Below are 19,182 nucleotides of genomic sequence, written 5' to 3' on the forward strand. Positions count from 1 at the left end.
AGGGGCTGGAGAACAAGTCTTACAAAGAGGGAACTGGGGTTGTTTAGCCTGGAGAAGAGAAGGCTAAGGGGGAGACCTTATTGCTCTCTACAACTGCCTGAAAGGAGGTTGTAGAGAGGAGAGTGCTGGCCTCTTCTCCCAAGTGACAGGGGGCAGGACAAGGGGGAATGGCTTCAAGCTCTGCCAGGGGAGGTTCAGACTGGATATCAGGAAAAAAAATTTCACAGAAGGGGTCACCAGGCCCTGGCAGAGGCTGCCCAGGGAGGGGGTTGAGTCACCATCCCTGGAGGTATTTAAAAGACGGGCAGATGAGGTGCTCAGGGACATGGTTTAGTGGCAGATAGAAATGGATAGACTCCATGATCCAAGAGGTCTTTTCCGACCTTGTGATTCTACGATCACTGCCAGGTTTCACAGCCCGGATGAAGTGAGATGGCTTGGGGTCACCCAGGGGGCTCCCTGACCTGCGTGGCCCAAGATGGGGCAACTGCTTTTCTCAGCAGAGCCTGGTGTCTGCCACGCCGCCATCCTCGTGTCCTTTGGGAGCCCCAGCCCGGCTGTCCCCGTACCTCACGGGCGGCGGGGTGGCCTCCTTTGGCCCCAGCCAAACTTTTCATCCCAACTTTCCCGCTTCCGTCTGCCAAGGGGACCGTGGCGGGCAGCAGGGAGCAGCCCTGAAGATGCTGGTGCTTTCTTTTGGGGGTGGGCACCGGACAGATGATGCTGGTTGGATGTTACTGGGGGGGGGGCGGTGGGGGGACGGTGGCAGGGGCTGGGGACAGGAGACAGGAGACAGCCACTGCCTGGCTTTCGGGGAAAACGGAGTTTATTTTGCGTTTTCTCCCTCCTCTGGCTCCTCCTCTTCTTCCCTCCTCCTCAGGGGGAGGGGAGGAGGGAGGCTCTGGGGCAGGAGTAGCCAGAGCAGGGAATTGTTTAGGAGTTCAGTCATCCAAAAGCCGTCTCCCGTATGGAGGGTCTGGCTTCCCGCATCCCGGCGCCTCTTCCCTCCTCCTCCTCCTCCACCTCCTCCTCCTTCTCCTCCTCCCGCCGTGCCTGAGCTCGTCGGGGCCCCCATCCCCATCCCGAACCCGCAGAAAAACACAGCCTACACTTCCAAAGCCAAGGGACCCCCATCTTCCCCTTCCCCCCCCACAAAAAAAACCCAGCCTTTTTCCCTCTCTCTTTCTCTCTCTCTTGCTCTCTCTCTCTCTGTGTGTGTGTGTGTGCTGAATTCCCTGCAGATCCGGCCTGGAAGTTCCCAGCTCCTGGAGTTAAGCCTCTTTGTTGCTTCCCTTCGTTTGGGGCATCTTTGTGTGTTCCCGCCCGCCTGCTTCCACCGGAGAGCGCGGTGAGTGAAGCGGGAGGTGAGGGGGGCCCCTGGGGACCATGGCCGTGGCGGTCGATGGGGGAGCAGGGTTGTCTCCCACCTTCTCCATCTGCTGGCAACCAATCTTTGTGTCAAAGAGTTTGGGAAGTTGGCGTAGGGGGGGTGCGGGAAGAGAGGTGACAAGGGAGGAGTGGAGATCCAGTCTGGGCTTGGTGGTGGTTGGGGCAGGTGAGATGTGGGGGGCCTTGGGTTGCTTCTCTCCAGCTCAGGGCTTTGGTATGGTTGGGACAGGTGATATGGGGGGCTTGGGCTGCTTCCCCCCAGCTCCCTCTTCCTCGTTGTCGGTCAGGCGGCGTTCATGGAGGGCCCACTGCACTCGCACCGCGTCCCTCCATATCTTCCCCGAAAGCTTGGCTAACCACATTGCCGCTAGTCGAGGAGGGGATGATGCAGAGGGAAGAAAAGGGAGAGGGAAAAATTGGTGCAAAAATAGACTCCAGATTCATCCTCCGTCACTCCAACTCTTGTCAAAAGCTGATGGGGAGTTTGCAGGGAAAGACAAACGGCTTGCAGCAGATGCGAAGGCATTTTCAGTTTGTTTTCCTCTGATGATGATGCAGAGAAAAGCAGGAGTGGGTAACTTGTGAGTAAAATTTTGGTCCTTTTCTTGCTTGACCATAGAGTTTTTAACCCCGTGCAAGGATGAGGAGTGGTTTGGGTCAGGGGACGAAGTCGTTTTCTGCTGGGTGGGTGGGATGCTATAGGATTTGTGCATGCGTGCCTCGCTGCTTGGACTGCAACTTTGGCAGGTCCATGGGATGGGTGACTGTAATAGAAAATGTGCTGAGGAGAAAAGACGATGCTGGATTTGTAGCCGTGTCCAAATGAGACTTTTTAAAGTGCTCTGAAGACCGTAATGCTTACTTTGAATAATACTAATAGACTTTAACCAATAACCCTGGCTGGCAAAAGGCACTTAACATAAATCTTGCATCTTTGAGCACTTCCCAAAATAATTCTGGTACCCCAAGTGTTATTTCACTGTCATTGTGGGAGAGACAGTTCAGGTCTATTAAAGGGTTTTTTTGGTCCTTGTTTGTTTTAAAGAAACTCTCTTGACCTCTCTGCAGCATTATGTGAGTGGAGTAACAGGAATACATACATATACTGTGCGCCCGCACATAATTCCCGGCATGTCTTAAATTGCTTGTTTTTCTTGGTGCCCAGTTCTCTTAATTTCTACATTGCTACTGTGGTGTCTTTTTGATATGTTCATTTGCAATCTGCCATTAAAGTTTCTTTTCCCATGGGCTAAGAAACTACTATGGAAAATATTAGAAGAATGTGGGTGTTTTGTAAGTAGGATTTTATCTTAGTTTTCTTTTCTTTTGAAACTAACTGCCTCAATGTGCATACATTTAGAGGAGGGTTCTTGCATATTTATTAATACATACGTACATGCACACACTTTTATTTAATGAGTTGGATATTGAGGTTTGCGGCTCTGGGAAGGCTTTCGGCAGAAGCACATCATGGGTTTGCAGTGAAGAGTTTTTCTGTTTATTTAAGTGACCTAAAGAAATGAAGGTGAAATAACTTCCTGTGGTAATAGGAGTCATCTTGGTGTCTTCTGAAGTAAATAGGACAATTAAGGAGATCTGTGAGCTCCCTGCTAGGTGCATGATATTCTCTGATAAGAAATAAATGGAGTTTTGTTCCATATAATTTTCTTAGCCCTCCCCTAACAATACAATAATACATACAATACAATAAAGGGGACTCATCCTACGAGCACAATTCAGACAAGGTCCTGGTAGGTGTTTGATGTGAGGACTGAAGAGAGATACAGAGCAGTCCTCCCTGCTGGTGTAGTTCCCATTGGGGAAAATGAAGCAAGTTCATCTGAAGGGTGCTCAGGGGTCCTATGCAGATTTGAAAAACATGTTCGATTTTCTCTCTCTATCTCATTCACGTGCACACCTGTGGAACCTTTCTCTGAGAGTTATATCCCAGTACAAGTAGCTGAATCCACACACATCTCTTCTCTGCTTGTTGCGAAGAAGAAATATTACAGGTGAATGTGTGTGTCATGTAAGTCTTAGAATGCTCTAAATCTCCATGGTCTTGAAAATAACAACTTTTCTACATTCTTGTGCTGACATAATTCTCTCCATAAGTAAGAGAATGAGAGGCTCTTAACATTGCAAAGCGAAACGCAGTGCCTGGTGATTGCAGCCGTTGGTGTGTGAGACCTCCCAGGTTGAAGTTCTGCTCTGTTGAAGGACAGGGGAATCATTGCCCGTCCCCCTCACTTCTTGAGATTCTGCTCTGTCCTCAAAACTAAGAGCAGACCTCCAAGCCTTCAATACCAAACTAGCACCCCTACGGTGCTTTCAGGATGCTTGGTACAGCTCCTACCACCTGACAAGGGCCCATGGAGTTGGCCCTTTGGGAGCCAGCTGGAGCCTCCTGCAGAGCAAGGAGCATTGCAGGTGGGGCCCACGAAGCAAGGAGCCTGCTTTGTCCCCATCCTCCCCAGTGATGTTTAGAGGAAGCTTCCTTTCCTGAGTTAAGAAAACTAATCTGTTAGGACAGACATGAATTTTTGTAGTTTCTTGTCGTTGTTACTGAATGACCATACTTGACTGAAACACAACCAAATCTATCTGCCAATGCATCATAGCCTCTTCATAAATCATGTCCTCAGGAGCACAGAAACCTAGCAGTCTGATACCAGGCACAGCAAAAAAAAAAACCAAAAAACCCTAGACAAACATCCTATTACTACTGTCTGTGCTGTGGAAGAGAATGTGGGTGACAGGGCAGAAAAGATACTCTTTAGGTGGAACATGGTTTTAGATGTTGAGCTGTTTTGGTTGTGTCCTCGAGAGCTGATCCACACACTGTATGTGTGCTTAAAGATTTTTCTCCACAGCCTCAGTTTTCCCATGCAGAAAGCAGAGGTGAACCGTGTGCTGACTGGGTGAGCACTGTGGCGGAGCAGATATTGCCACCAATGTTGACTCTTGCCAGCTGACTGGCACCCACCCTGTTGTCTCTCAGAGCAGAGCTCAGCCACACCAGGGAAGACCCACTCTGCTGTGCTGAGCCTCCTCAGGGCTGCCATAGGGCTGCAGGGACCCTCTGTGCCTCCTAAACCACCTCCTCTATCAGGCAAAGACAGGCTGTCTCTCTTAGACTCTCCTTGTGTGCCTTACAAGGTGGGGGAGCAGTGACAGAGAAGAGTGCGGTGAGCACCATGTTGGTTGTTTTAGCCCAGGTTAGCCTGCAGGTGGGTTTTCAGAGACCTCATGCTTGATTAGTCTCCATTTAATTGCTCAGGCAGCAAGAATTTTCAGCTGTAGTAAGCCAAAGTAACTCCAGGTGAACAAAAGTTTCTTTGGCAATAAATCATGGTGAGTTCGTCATTTTAATACCTGACACCAAGTGCCTTAGAGGTACGAGGCACAATTTCCTTGGACTTCTTTAATGTACAAAGATGACTTGTTATATTACTGCTGGCGTGTTATAGACCAGGACTTGCAAATCTCTTGGTTTAAACGGTTACCTACTGTGCAAAGTCTATGATAGTGATGGGATATCCCACAAGGAAAACGCTCTCATGCAGAGACTTTGCAGACTTCCTGTTTCTGGTTAGACTGAAAATATCCCGAGGGAGAAACCTGCTGCTGTATATTTTGGGACTTCTGTGGTCAGTCTGGGTTTAAGAGGTTATGTCTTCCAGTTCCTAGGCCATGAGAACAATTCAAGGACCATAATGACCAAATGAATTGCAGGTCCTTAGGTAGAACGGGAGTGAATATCATCTTCTAGTTTTCTCTGCGTTCTTTGGGTAATTGTTCAGCAAAAGGTATCACAAGCATCTTTTTTGATTTCCTGGTATGTGGTTTAGTTCCTCTTGCCCCTGAATCATATGATATTGTTTCTGGTGCTTTGTTGGCTGAACACAGTGCTTGAGGCTGATTTTCTGGAGGGTGTGCTTGCAGGGTAGGAAGTATTCAAAATTTGCTTTGTATGCATACTTGCACATGAGTTTTTTAAAACCTATTTTGCACAGGACCATGTGCTCCAATGGTGTGAGCATCCATAGGAAACTAATACAAAAGAGCATGGATGCAGTGGAAGGAAGTCAGCTGAAGAGTTTAGAAAGATATTCATTGCAGGGAAAAAAACCACTCGATGCTCGCACAGTCCCAAAGCTGCCCCAGGCAGTGCAGGGCTTTCTGCAGAAACAGGGAACAACAGATCCCTGCCCTGAGGATGCTGCATGCTCCTCTTATTAAAGTGGCATCTCTTCTTCCCTGCAGGACAAATGGGATGGGGGGCTCAGCTGTGCCTGATGGGGTTGTTAGCCGAGCACCTGACTCTATGTAGACGGGGTGCCTGAGTAGGGCTCTTGGGGCTGTTGTCGAGCATGTAGGAGCTCTTGAGTGAGAGGCAGTGCCAATTTATTTTGGCTCTGGTGGGATCGATGGAGGGAAATGTGCTTCAGGGCGCGTGTGGGACGTGCTTGAGCTTCTTCACCCTCCTTGCGGGCAGCGTGCCAGCACAGAGGTGAGAGCCAAACTTTAGCCTTTCTTTCTACTCAGCTGCTCTGGGGAAGCTGCTGCCCTGTGGCCAAACTGTTCCCTGAGCTCCCCTTAGCCATGAGAATTGTGACTGCACCTTATGTCCATGCAGCGGGTCTGAGGCTTGCTGGTCAAAGTCCAAACCACACCACAGCAAGTTGCCCCTATGAAAACCCACTGTTGTTAAGTTCACAGAGGTTTTGGGCTGTGATGTCTCTATATATGTCTGTGAAAGTCAGATAGTGTTTTGGAAACCAGTCATTTTTCATTAACTTCTGTGCCTGGGGTAGGCAGTATGTCTTTCACCCACCGTGGTAGTGCCATTTCGGCTCTACAAGGTCCACTCTGGTAAAAAGATTAGCCAGCAGGTCATACTCCTATGCAAAGCCACAGTCCTGGGACCCTGCCAAATACAAGAATGTGTTCTCTGGTTGCAATGTCAGCGAGTCTGAACAAGCTTGTGCGGCTAAAGACTGTGCATCAAGCCCTTCTGCTGTTCTTTAAATTGTAACAGTAGAGAGGAAAGGGTTGTAAAGATCCCTGTCAGAACTGTCTCCTCAGCTTTCAAACACCATAATGAGGTTGCTTTTTTATTTTTCTTCTGACTACAAAAGGACAAGTTAAGCAGAGCCTTGTGAATCAATGTGCAGAGCTTGTTGTGGTTAAGAAAGCTGGTGATTGTATAAACCTAACTGTGGTAGTCTTGAGAAGTAAACGTCCAAATGTGGGTACGCTGGTCTAGAATATAGCATTTGTATGCAGAATGCTGCTTCATCTGATAATGTCACTGTAGAATTATCCTAGGTATTTTTAGGTGGAGCAGCCACCTTGCACTAGTGGTGCCAGTGTTTCAGGGCAGAAGTGAGGCATGTGAAGAGACCTGGGTTTGGTACTTTCTCTACACCGCAAGCTTTCCCGCTGGTTGGGGCAGGTTGATCTTTGCCTCAGCTCTCCACCTGCAAAACCTGTAAATGGCACTTCCCTGCCATCCCTGTGGTGTTGAGGATAGGTCTGCTGGAGATTGAGAGAGACCCGAGGATTGCTTGAACCTCAAAAAAACCCTCTTGGCCTAAGGACCATGATTGGTTTCAACAGAGAGCCTCCCATGGCTCAATGGGAGGGTCCTGTGGTCACTGCTGGGGACATCTTCCCCTGTGTGCTAGGTGGATGTGGGCTCTGTAAGGGCCGCGTGATGCTTTTCATTTGCAGGGTGGGCTGGATGTGCGGCTGTAGAGAAGCCCCTCTCTGAGCGTGACCCTTGGGGAGCCTAGCGTAGGTAGCAGCACTGCAGCTGCAGTGAATTTATGGCTCCAGCCAGTGGTGGTACAAAGAGGCCATTGTAATCCTATGTACCGTACAGTGTACCTCTCAACAGGCAAGTGGCTCCTGGACTGGCTTTTTTTTTAATTCCCCCTCCTCCTCTCTATCCCTTCACGTCTAGCGTTATGAAGTTCCTCCCCTTAAATTGCAAATTTGGCCTTATCTTCAAAGAAGCCCTTTGGTGCCAAGCTTTTAAAGGTAGGGAGGAGGCAAGAGAGCGAAAACATCAAATCCATTAACAGCCCAGATGCCAGAGAAAATGTTTTTTAAAACAAAATCTGAAACCTTAGTGTTTGAGATCCAAAGCTGAGATTGAATACAAGTATGGGCCTTGTCCCTGGAGAGTCACAGCGCTGGGAAGACGCTGGCAGAGACCATGGAGTGAGGGATTCTTGTGCATGCACGCACCAAATAGACAATTATTTGGAAGCCAGTAGCGTTCTGGATGCTGAATAATAATTTACTTCATATAGTGCCTTCTGTCCCAAGTTGCTCCCTGAGCTGTAGCTGACGTGGAGAATGTTCTCATCACTCCAGCCCTATGCTGGATGGCAGTCCCCTCTGGGGCGGGAAGGTGGTGCTTGCTTGCACGTTCTTTGGCCGTGGGTGGTAAAAAGGACTTGCTGGCCCTGCTTCTTTAGAGCTTGCTGCTGTCAGTGAGAGATTCCTTTGGGCCCCCTGAATGATGATGGGAATGTAATTTTAATTTTTCACCCCCCAGAAGAAAGCTGCTTGTTTAACAAACCCAAGCAGTGTCAGATTGAAGGGGTAGGTTTAAGTCCCAGTGTCAAGAGATGTTTTCAAAAACATGCTGAGTGGGATTTTTCAAAAACAGTTGGGTTGAATTTAATGATGTGGTGGAGAATTAATGAGACTTGTGCTTTGAGAGACCAGACAGCTCTCCCCTCACTTTTAAGTACTAGGTCACACCTGGCTGGTTTGTAGGGTGGTCCCACGATCACCAGTGTAACAGCTACCCAAATTAGTTCTGAGCACCTACTCCTGCATGGAAGTGGACTCTGTTTCGAAAATGGCTGTCAGGAACATCTTGACTTGCAAGCAGTTGAAGTGTAGCTTCTAAGCCACAGCCATCTGGGCAGAAGGAGAGCAAGATGGCTCAATTATCCAACCATAATGGGATCTGACCGGTGAAGAGCACCCTGTCACTAGTTTCCTTCTGGAGCCTTGAAGCACGGTCAGCTGGACCACAGCAGAGCTGTGGGACCCTGGCAGGAGGAGAGCTTGACATCTGTGAGCTTTTGAGTACCTGTCGAGTCTTCCTTACCCCTCAGCTGGCCAAGCAGGGTATGTGGCTTGTAACTGTCAGCCTGCTCTGGAGCTGGAGGCTTTTAGGGTGAGACAGGGCAGTGAGGAGCTGGAGGGCTCCTCATAGAGGCATGCCATCTGCTTTGGATTTGTGTGTCATCACTCTGACATTGCCCTTGGGATATCTGGGCCTGGCCTGAAGAGGAAAGAGCTTTGCATCCCAGCAGGTGAGGAGCAGAGATTCTGGATGCGTGCCACCTTGTGCTTGAACAGTTCCATAATGCTGTCAAGTGACAGTCCAAGGCAGCACAAGGACTTGTTGCTTTTGAGGACCTTGCTGCTATGGGTGTCTAAGCTGCTGTGAATGTTGTGAGAGTAGTTTAGCGCATTGGCATCCCAGCTCCAGGCCCTGCCAGAGATGGCTGCCCAGCCAGCAGAGAGGAAGGGAGAAGGTCTTGGGATCATGGTCAGCTATGCTCAGTGACCATAGAGCCCATTAGCTTGATGACAGATGCCGAGAAAGGGAGCTCAGTACCAACATATGGAGCTGAAGCTGCTGAAGCCTGCGTGTGTGTTTGCTGACCCTACTCCCCTTTTGGCAGGGAGTTGAGTTGTCAGTTTGAGGAAGTGTTAGGGAAGAGCAGTATGGTTTTTGTGGCTGCAGCAAGGCAAGCCAGCCCTGTATCTCAGGGTAGGCACCAGCCTATGAGTCAGAGCTTGCTGTCCTTGCCTGGTATTCAAATATGCAATGCAAACTGTGTGATCCTGCTGATTGCATCATGAGGCCTGTTGTCTATTGTGGGAGCAAGGGTTAACTGTTTACATCATGTAGCAAGTTAGGTTGGAACATAATTGCTAAATGTACAGTTGTCCAGTTTTTCTCAGGGTTGCCTGGACTGCAGATTTGGGGAGGAGGGAAAAGGAGCACAGAGAGAGAAGAGCAAAGTGGCAAGCTATGTTTATTGTTGATGTCTGACCTGCACTCTAACCTATAATCTGTCTCCCCTGGGGTAGCTTCGGACATCTCTAACCTCTGAGCCACTTCAAAGAACCACCTTTAACAAAATTTCCCAAACTAGTGACCAAGCAAACAAGCTAAAATTTCATCAGCCACAAAAATGTGAGCATAACCCATTTTTTTTACATAGCTCCACCATAGAAGATAAGTAGAGGTTTCTTAACATTGGCTCTGCGGATGCAGGCCTGAGAAAGGCCTGCCACACCGTCTTCCCCCCATCGTCACACTCCAAAACCTAAATTATTATTTGTTTTTAACAGTTGTGTCAACAAGTTTTAAACCAAGGCTGGGACTGTTAGATAACATTCTAGCTTGTAATGGGAGACAGTTTCCTACATCCCCATTCAAAACAGCAACACAAATACAGAACAGGAGGCAAAAGCAGAACATGAAAAAAGGACATGTGTGCCTTGGAGTGACTCAACAGGTCAGGACTGGAGCTTAGCACAGACCCTGTGTTGCTTGATACCCAATCCCATGCTGTCTTCTGCCTTGCCCTGCTCCTCAGAAGAGGAGGTCGAAGTTGAGCATCACTAGGTCTTGACTGAGAATGGTCTGCCTTGAAGCTGAGAGTTTGCCCATAGCAGTCTCATCTTCCTAAGCTCTCAGCTCACATCAGTCAATGAAGAGTGATGTCGCTTCGTGTGCTCCAGTAAGTGGTTGCCCAAATGGGACTCTTGGCGCTGCAGGTGATGTTGTGGTAGCATCTTGCCACCGTGGCATGCTTTGCCTTGGGGGGGCATCCCATCTCTTGGAGCTGAAACCCCTGCCTATCTTCAGAAGGCAAATGAGCAGGAGGTCTGCTGGGGGCGCTGGGGGAGCATCATGTGGAAAGGACAAGGGCATGTGAATGAAGAGGAAGGAAAGCAGCCAGTTATGACTTTGTCTCCTCTCAAGCTAGTTTTCAGTTGCCAGCATCATGCTTTGAGAGATAGTTGGGAGAGCAGAGATCATAGTGTAATCAAAGTGTTGCTTGAACTGTGCAATCTTAAAGCAGTCTCATTCCATAAATATCATGTGACTTCTTTCTTTGTGGGGTGTGGTCTGTGCTCCTCCTGCACAGGAGGCACTAGCTTTCCCTGCACAAGCCAAGGATAAAAGTGTAACAGACACTGCTAAGGCCAAGTCCTTGGCTTGCACTGTGGCCCAGGTGTAAGAGGAGACATTGCTTGCCTCTCCATGGGTCAGCACCGAGGTACTTTATACAGTAGTACAGTGTAAGAAAAAGAGGGATGAGGGAGCAAGCAGGGTTCCAAAGAGCGTATTGAGCATGTGGCCTGGGGGCATGCAGGGATACCCGAACACTAACCTGATTCCTGCAGGCACATGGGACCCAGGATGGAGCAACTGTGTGGCCACCAGTGGCAGGGCATTATCAAAACCTGCCTTATGGGGTAGCTGCGAGCTATCTCTTGAGGGGGTTGGGATTGCCTTCAGTGAAACGTGTGCAGGGTTGCTTCACCCCTTCTTTCTTGTCTGACTTGCAGCACTGTTTTGGGGGGCAGGTGGGGCCTGTATAAGCATCTTCTTCTGGCACACCTGTTGGTTTGCAAAAAGCTATGGGCGAACTCTCCTGGGGTGCTGCTTGTGGCCATGCCACTGCTGCATTGTTGAATAAGATCCTTAACTGCAGTTGGAGGCTTGTTAAATAGAGGAATGCTTTGAAACATAGTTTTTTAATGGCACTGTATTGCCAAAAGGCTCTTGTGGCTGGGTGAAGAGATGGCTGATGGCTCTTTGCCCTGCTCTGCAGGGAGGGGAGCCTATCTGAAGCAGGACTCCTCCATTGTGCAAGTGGGTTTGATCTGCCCTCTGCAAGCAAAATAATTTGATTACAGGAGAGATCTTAGATGAAGTGTTTGGGCCCTTACAGTTTCTTCCTGGCTCAGTCAGTGCTTTGGGAAATGGTGGGAGATGCCAGACAGCTGACATGATTATGGCCTTTTTCTTCTCTGTTAGTCCCAGGTAATTCCTTGTGCATGAAAGACCGCAAGGAGGCATGAACATAGTAGATGCTGCCTTTTGTTTCTGTCTGGCTGAATTAGGCTGGGATGAAGAAGGTGTCGAAAAATTGGTTGTAATACCTGTACATCCTTGTGCTTAGGGAGAATAATCTCTTCCTCTCTCCCGGCACGTACATGCATCTCAGTTTTGCCAGGAGGCCACAGATCCTGCAGTGGGGAGGGAGAATGAGATTACAGCTGAGGCAACTGATGTGCCCCTGTTCCCAGCAATATGTGCTGCCTCCCAAAGGATGCAGGGGCTGCTGCCAGGCCTTCGTGCCCGCCTTTCCTCCCCATTTTCTGTCTTTAATTTCCCCTCCTCTGCCTGAGGTCCCTGTGCCGCCAACAACATTTGCCAGAGTGAGAAAGGCTTGTTGGGCCCGTATCCCGGATGCCCCTGTCCTTACTTGTTTTGGGGAAGGCTGATAAGGAACAACTTAGGGGTGTCTCCCCAGGCGCCAGCCTGTTGCCGAAGAGGTGCTCCCAGCCCTCACTGACCCGGGGCAAGTGCAGAGCGCTGGCATGTTGAAGCGGGTTTGGGGGAGCCCTTGCCTGGGCAAGGGTGGCCTGCTTGCAGATGCAGGCAGAGCTGCTGCCTCCCCAGAGGTTGTTCTGGAGAAATACTGTCATCGGAAAAGAGAGCCATGTTTCTCCTGCACTTCTTCCCCCCAAGCTGGTGGACCAGTGCTCAGGGCTTCAAAAGGCAATGTTTTTCAAGTTTCTGCCAATAGTTTCCAATCTCACAGCATTTTGCAAATGAGGAGAGGTTTGTGTTGACCTGTCTTCTTATCGGCAGCCATAGAAGCAGTGCAGTGGGGCCGGAGGAACATGGCATGCAGTGAGAAGGTGCCCAGCGTCTGCAAGGGGCATGTAGGCACCAGGCCAAAAAGAGCCTCAGTGAGCTGTTAATGAGCCACAGATTGACAGCTCTGTCTGGGAGCCTGCTGTCTTGCACTTCTAGAGCTTTCTGCTGAAGAAATATGGGTTAAAGCTGGTGTTGGGGTAAGGATTGGGAAGGAAGACCCTGAAGTAAAAGGTTGTAAGAAAGTCATATCTGGGATGGACTTCAAGAGATCATGTCTGCCAGAGATTCCTTGTGTTTTTTTCTGAAGGTCTCCGTAACTACTTAGGGCTGCAAAAGAAGATTCACTTTCTATGTAGTTGATAGGTAAGACTGGGAGAGGTTTGTCTGTGGCTGTTATAGAAGAGGCTCGCCACAGGCTTTGCTGGGGTACAAAGCTCCAGAGGTTGCGATGGATGTGTTCCCCTCTTGCACGGGTCCTGACATATGTTTGTTATCAGCAAAGCAAGAAGGGGAACAGACAAACTTCAGCTGGCAAGAAAAGCAGAGGATAATTATCATTGTTTCCCTGTTGGGCTTGCAGAGGGAATTCTGGAAGCTGCCTTTTGTCCCATTGTTACAGTTTATGTTTATATAGCTTATCTCTTCCATGAGGGACTATTAAATCCTGCAGTGTGTTGTGGATGTGACTGTATGAAAACAGCTTGCTTTAACCATCCCAGGGCAGAGTGTGCCAGCTGCACAACTGGATTTAGAATCATGGAACAGCATTTCCTCAAAACTGAGGAGTGCTTTTCATTTTAAAAGAGTTTGTTATTTTCCAAATTAAGCAATGGTCAATTTCCCTGTTGGTCATTCTGAGATTGTATTTCCCTTACATAGCTGTGTTTCCCAGTTGCTACAGGGAGTGTGGGGGAGTCCTTATTCCTTTCCACTTCTAAGATTGTGTGCGTGGCCTGTAGCAAGTGGCAGTATTTAACATAATTTGGAAGGTAGGTACTGACTGAGCTGGTCTACAGATGACTTTTAACTGAACAGTGAAAGTTTTTTCTAGGGGTATTTTGGCTATGGGACAGTCGCAGACTTTGCTTTTCAAAGAAGATGTTGACAGTCTCTGTAAGCAATTAGAGATAAATGTCCCTGAGGCAGGGGATGTCTTTTTATTGTAGTTTTGTAGAGTACCTAGTACTGAGGTCTTAAAGAAGTCTCTGTACAATAAGAGAATTTAATATTCTTTGTGTTGCTTTACTGAGCAGTAATGTAAGGATCTTTGGAAGGTCCAAATGTTTTAAATATTTTATTCCTGGTAGACACGTGAGCAATTGTCAGAGGTTTGTTATATTCTCCCAGACCACTGCTGGGTGTGTCCCTGGAGAGAACGATCTGACCTTTTTGGTGAAATGATCTAACTAACATCTAAAACTAACATCTCTCAAGCAAAGGTGATTGTTGCATTAAAAATACCTTTCTAAATGGATAAAGCAATTCACAGCACGGAAACATCTTAGTCCTTTGCAGCAGAGGAAGAAGTAGACTTCTTGGCTTAGGCTCTTGCTGAGGCTTTTAATAATTTCTTAGACTGAACAGTATACATTAGTAGAAGGAGAGTAGGTTCACTTCTGTTCTGCTTCTCCTGTTGTCACCCCCCGAGGCCCAGGGGCTGGTGTTGCTGTTTCTTCCTGGTCTTCTCCTTACGGTTTTCTCCAAAAATGACTAAACATATAAAACAAGGATTGGGGTTTGGAGTTGGTTTTTTTTTCCTTCCCTGATTCTAGAGCAGATGCTGACCACAGTCATGTATTTGTTTTTCTCCCTTACTTCCAAATGCAGTCACATAACAATAGCCTGAAAAAAAAAATTACTGGAAGCTATTTGGTCATGAATTTGTTTCCTTTTTTGGGCTATGAGGAGCGGGTTAGCATTTGGGTGAGGAGGCTGGGAGCTCGAAGCCATCTCTTCCAAGATTGAAGAGGATTGAAATAATCATCCTGGTAAAATGAGAAGTATGGTACAAAGGCAGCCTTTTGCGGGTAAGCACTTCCATTGCTCCATGTGCAGAGCCTTACACTTGGGGCCTCTTTTCTCAACTTGCCCCAAGACGTTATTTGCTATTTACGTAATACTAAAGTCTTGTACAGATGCTGCTAAACGGGCTTTGTCTGCCACTGGCAGGCAGGGACAGGCTAGAAGAGAAATGCTGCCTCCCCTATCAGACCTCTTCAGAAGTGGGCAACTGTTTGCTTTCCTTAACAGGTTGCTAATAGAAGGTGGTGGGTGGTTTTGTGTTTCTTATTTATTTTATGTAGGATGTCATGACAGATGGTGATTTTGAATGTTGTCCACAACTGTAGAAACTGACTGCTTTCTAACCCAAGCTGACTAGGATGGAGGCATGGCAGCTGATGAGACAGAGGATGACTGGCAAAAGAGGAAAACCTATCACAGTACCAGTTGGCTGTGTTCTGTTGTCTCTCTCCCAAGGAGCAGGAAAAGAAGTATTTTGCAGACAGGATTGAGAGATATGTTTCCAGTGTCTGGCTCTTTGGGTCTTGGAGGTGGTATCACAGTTTACAAGGAAAATGAAAAGTCATCAGGTGGGACAAAAATGAATGTGATTGCTGCATTGGTCGGGAGAGTGTTTGTTAAAATCTCAAACAATACAAGCAGTGAAATCTTGACATTTTATCAATGGTTCAATGGATTTGGTCCTTATAGGAGAGAAGGCGAAAGCAAGTGGAGCTTGTGTGTGCTGGAGAGTGAATACCGTCCAATAAAGGCTAGACCAGTAGATGAAAGTTTTCAAATCGCAGGAAATTTTCTTAAAGTGTTTATTTATTTATGACTTTGCTGAAAATTTTTCGACCAGCTGTGTTTAAAAATATATCAATTATGAAATACTTAAGAAAGGAGTTAATCTCTCCTTCTCTTTGACATGCTGCAGAGCACCAGCTGTGACACAAGTGAACCCTGGGGAATCAAAATGGCATAGCCCTGCAGCCTGTGAGCCAGAGTCACACCTTGGAAAGCCAAATCCCAGAGGGAAGCATCGTCCTACTGCAGCTCACAGGGATGCTGAAGAGTGACCTGTGTCCATGCTTCAGGGGCAGCAGGTTCAGCTTGTCCAGCTCTTCAGGGCTCCCCAAATCTCTCTGTTTCTCATAGCCCCCCCAGCCATATGTCCTCAGGGCAGCAAGACCCAATTTTGTCTGCACTGCTGGGAGGCCTTGAACTGTCTCTGACATCCCCTATGGGGAAATGCTGGAATGAGGAGGAGGGAAAACCAAGGGCTTTTGTACTGAGGGAACAAAAAAACATCCTCTGTGTGTGCCTAGGTTCAGCTAACAGAGACTTTCTAAATTGTACTGGGTTTTTTTTTTTTTGTTTTGCTTTTAAATACTTATTTAGCCAATGTGATTTTTTAATATTGGGTGTTTTTTGATTTTTTTATTTTTTTTTTTGGCTGGAGGGTGTCTTTTTGGTAGGCAGAGCCAATCTGGGGCTCTTCATTTGGCCCGTCTAGTTTAGCATGCACAAGCTGTCTCCTCCAGGCTGTGTTTCCTTTAGGGTTCCCTGTGACTTTGCAATGGCCAAGCCTTTGTGTTTGGTAGCAAGAATGGAAAGGCCAGGAAAGGCAGGCTGGCTGTGCTGTGTCCTCCAACCTTCTGCCAAGAGAGATTCAGTGCAGAGTGGGGAAATGCTGGGAAGGCTACAGCTGTGAGAGTGGTGAAAAATGTGTGTGATGATTGGCAGGAAACTGTTTTGAGAAAGATGAGGATTTTCTTTCTTCCTCTTCTCTTTCTTCTTCCTCTTCTCTTTCTTCTTCCTCTTCTCTTTCTTCTTCCTCTTCTCCTTTTGACAAAGATGATATTACCCCTTCTGATGACAATGGGATGGCATGTGGTGGACTGGAAAGTTAAGCAATTTAAGTTCAATCCTAGGAGGATTGTGTGGAGAAGTCTTGTCTCCTCTGGGCCTACTGGTTTCAATTTCAACATGACATGTCACAAGAGAAAAATCTCCTCTCCCCACTGTAAATCACCTCTCCACCAGTGGTAGCTAATCAAGATTCAATTTTAATGACTTCCCTCTACTCACTCTATTTCCTCTCCCCCTGCCCCACACATGCTTTTTAAAATATTTTTTTAAATACATTTATTTTTGGCAGGAGTTGAAACGCAAGAAGCGTTTGGATGAAGATGAAACCAGTGGAGGAGCATGTTGGGCAGTGCAGTACTTTGTTCTAAGTTCAGGGGGAGGAGAGGGGGAAGTAAGGGAGGACGGGATGTCATTTCCCAGATGGGGGCCCTGCCAAAGATGTTCTTGCTTCAAAAAGCAAAGAGTGATTTTGGAAGTTGTACTAGGTTTAACCCTTTGTCATCCCATTTCTGCCAGGCAAGGAAACACCAAAGTCCTGGACCTAAAACAAGGCTATGTTGTGTTACATGTCCCAGGTGACCTGAATGTCTCAAGCCAAAGTCTCCTGTTGTGACTAAATGCTAATGACACTACAAGGTTCTTGTTGGAAAACATAATGAGTGGATGAGAAATCTCTGCTTTTTCATCAGTGAGGGTCCAGAACCGGTGTGATTGCTGTTTGGAAAAACAAAATCAAGATGTTCCTCACAGGGGATCAGGATGACTGTGCTGTTTCCTGCCCTGGCAGAAGTGCCTGGTGGGATTTGAGATGCTGCTGAACTCTTTCTTCTTCAGCTGTTCCCATCGGGGGCAGGGAGTACTTTTGCCTTATGATGTGCAAGATACTTGGGAAACACCTTGTCCTTTGACCGAAGAAGCCCTGTGCCGCTGGGACTGGGGCAGCAGCAAGCCCCAGCTGAGGGTAACTCATGGTTGTGCTGGGGAGGGCTGGGAGTTTGCAGTGCTGGTTTCTCCTCTCTGCTTTGAACCAGTCTCCTGTGTGAGCACCTTGTGGTGTTGGATGGTATGAGGGGTGGAAAGCCTCTGTAGGCATGTACTACTATATTTGTGACTGCTTTGGGCCAAGAATATCACATGGTGAGTAGGCTGCTGATTTAATTGCCCCAGGGCTGTTGCACAGTAGCAAGCTGAGGTTGGGGGTACAGGAAAGGAGTGGAGGGAAAGTTAAGGCAACTCCATTCCCTCATGAAGGGCTTTTCCAGGTTATCAATACTTGGAGCACTTGTGTCAGGACTCTGGAGGAGGTCATGTACCTCCTGATTAGAAAAGCCTAGGGGTTTTGGTCTATGGTGCTGGGCTGTTTATTGGTGTGGAGATCCAGCTTCTTCAGTCTGCACAGGGTTCTCCCAGGAAGACCACCCTCCTCCCTCAGAGCTGCAAGAGACCAATCCTGTATGCATAAAACTCATAAAATCCCTTTGAGTAAATGCTATTCACCATGACTAAACCTGCAAAACTCTTCTTCATGAGGACCAGCGATTTTTCTGGACTCCTTGTTCCCTTTTGTCCAGCTAGGGACAGCTTTCTTAATTCCCCCATGAACCTCCTGAACATTACTACAATCTTCTGCTGTAAAGAAGTCGTCAGTAACTTTGGGCTGGAGACCGCAAACAACTTCTTCCTAGCAGCTTTGGCTGCAGTGTGTGAGTTTTTGGTCACTTGCACAGAGTGCAGCTGGCCCCAGACAAGCCAAGGGGTAGTTATAGCAGCACCACTGCAGGTACACTGGTGGCCAGTGACTAATAGAGAAGCAATGCATCTGATGCTGGCCTTAAAACATGCCTTGTATCTTGCACGTTTCTTTCTTGACAGCCAAGAGAGTTCTGATCTGTAGGTGATGAATTAATACAGCTCTGGTGTTGCCCATTGGGATGAGGTGAGGGAGAATAAGGACATGCAAACAGAAAATATGTGTGTTTGATCACTTGTGATGGGTTATGCTTTATCTTTTCGCATACAATATTAAATACTTTCCCATGGAGGTCAGGAGACATGGCTGGAAATTTTGTGTGCCCAACTTAGTGCACAGTAAGTCTGAAAAACTTGCATATTTTTCATCCTTTTTCTTGGACCCCTTAAATCATCCACACACCCCTTTCAGCAGTCTTACCAGCCATAGGTGGGAAGCACTGAATGATGGATAGACACTTGGATGGGATGCAGATGACCGGTGTGTCCCTCCCTTGCTCCACTGCTGACTCTGTGTGGCTAAAAGAAATTTCCTTTGCCTCTTGGAGGTCCCGTTTACTTCTGCCCATTGACTTTAGGCAACTGAAATATAAAACATGGAGAGTGGTGGCTTTTGTGCAGCCTTGCTCGGTGCCACTGAGCACCCTGGTTTTAGGGCTAAGATCTGTGTTGTGTTTGGCCTGAGTTTCTGGCTCCCTGGAAGTATGGTAACTACCACTACAGGCTTCTAGATACAGCAGAACTGAGAGTAAATGTGATACCAATAGCTGTGGAGTATCACTTATTTTCTTGGAGGACTCCCCTCAGCCAGGAGTTTGGCTTCATTTCACTTGCCCAGGTGATTGCGTGTATATGCTTGTCCATTGAACACACACAAACTGCTGTGCTCGCATCTACCCAGGTCTGCAAATCCTGTGCTGGATGAAAATATTTCCAACATGTGAATCGTTCCTTGTTCATCTAACCTAGTGGTGGGTCTTCCTGCAGTAGCTCAGCCCCTTGGCTTCACTAGTGCTTGCTGATGGGCTCAGGAGGCCTGAGACAGCTGATCACAGGGCATTTGCAAATGGTGCCACATTGACTCTGCTACTTCTCCTTCTCTGTCTCCTTAGCTCTTGGCAGCTGCACGTATGAATGTTTACTTGACAAACACTTCTCCCAGAGTCTGTGACTACAGAAAGTTTAGTCTGACAGACCTCACTGAATTATCCTGTTCTCTGTTGTCAATAATC

The 19,182-nt window shown here is 47.6% G+C and overlaps 1 protein-coding gene across 2 annotated transcripts in view; it reads left to right on the forward strand.

Moving 5' to 3' along the window:
* The first annotated feature begins 931 nt into the window (after positions 1-931).
* The window catches only part of BOC (BOC cell adhesion associated, oncogene regulated), a 59,884-nt gene continuing 41,633 nt past the window's right edge, over positions 932-19,182 (forward strand). Inside the window, exon 1 of one of the 2 annotated variants that reach the window (XM_054075560.1) lies at positions 932-1,348. The gene's annotated coding sequence lies outside the window, so the exon portion shown is untranslated. Of the gene's footprint in view, positions 1,349-1,949; positions 1,971-19,182 lie in introns of those variants that run through there. The other variant, XM_054075568.1, reaches the window with a different exon arrangement.

This window comes from Cuculus canorus, chromosome 1, assembly GCF_017976375.1.
Source record: "Cuculus canorus isolate bCucCan1 chromosome 1, bCucCan1.pri, whole genome shotgun sequence".
NCBI classification, from domain to species: Eukaryota; Metazoa; Chordata; class Aves; order Cuculiformes; family Cuculidae; genus Cuculus; species Cuculus canorus.